This window comes from Merops nubicus, unplaced genomic scaffold (assembly GCF_000691845.1).
Source record: "Merops nubicus isolate BGI_N331 unplaced genomic scaffold, ASM69184v1 scaffold8831, whole genome shotgun sequence".
Taxonomy (NCBI): Eukaryota; Metazoa; Chordata; class Aves; order Coraciiformes; family Meropidae; genus Merops; species Merops nubicus.
The window spans coordinates 30,051-31,301 of NW_008588983.1; positions in this window are offsets into that span (position 1 = coordinate 30,051).

Below are 1,251 nucleotides of genomic sequence, written 5' to 3' on the forward strand. Positions count from 1 at the left end.
ATTAATACACATAATTAAAACTGTGCCCTCTAATCATTGTGTCTGATTATATGGAGGGTTTACAAGTATTGAGGAATCTCTGAGTCAAATGGAGCAAAATCTGAGTGACCCTGTTTGTTCTTCTAATGAAGGCTGTTGGATGACTTCTTAAAATGTTAGGTCAGGCTATATTAGCACAGCAAGGTATTTCCATTCAAATTTCCGCTCTTGCTCTTCAGCTTGTGTCTGTGGTTTTGCTCTATCCCTGTGGTGATGCTTAAGTACTGTTTGTGTCAGAGTTTATTATTTTATGGAGGAAATCCTAGCAAGATTTTAGCACAATATGTAGTTGCTCTGGTATCAGAGAGAATTATAGCCTTCCAATGTAGCAGTAAATATTTTGCAGGCACAGCTCAGAAGCTATCAGTTCCTGCTTTTTGCTTTAAATGTGACTCAGATTAGTAGCCACCTCAGTTTCCTTGGATGAGACATGTATGAAGAGAAGGTCTTTCAGTACAATTGTAGTGTGCAGCTTTCTTGCAGTAGCACTGTACTTGCCCTTAGAAAATTAATTGATACCTTTCTTTTTGCTCAAAATTGCAGTGACTAAACGGGGTTCACTTGTATCTTTTTAAGCTTATGCCAGCTCAGAGCCATGTTTAGATCTGAATTTGCTGCATGCTTTTGTGAGATAAATAATTACCCCCTTTTAAAGAGTGGAAGAGCTTAGGTGAAGAGGGGAGCCGACTCATTCACAGCAGTTCCACAGGGGAAGGGAAAGAGGTGCGAGCCAGCACACCTCAGCCAGTGACTGGGAAACCCACACATTCGTGAAACAGAATCCTGCACTTTCTGTAGTCTGACATTATGGTTCAGGGAAGAAGTGTTTGATTTAGGAGGATGAGAATTGAATGTATCTAAATCTATAAACTGAGGGAAAGACGATAGTTCAGAGAATAGCTTAATTCAGTAAATCTGTATCTTTTTTTAAACATTGAGATCCCTTTTAGAATTATGTTTCTACTTAGAAATACCCTGCTGCACTTTTGCATGACAGTGTAAAAGAAATCTTTAATTGTATGTGTTCTCTAGCCCCGCCCCAGCTCCTGAGAAGAAATTCTTTCCACTCCATATGGCAAAATATGAAGCCTTTTACAGCTTTTTAGCTTTCTGGTTAACATAAAGGGCTTGAGGCAAGACATAATCATGTGTATTGCTGCTACTTAGGATGATGTTTGTAATGAAATGTGTAAGTGATGCTGTGTGTCCAGG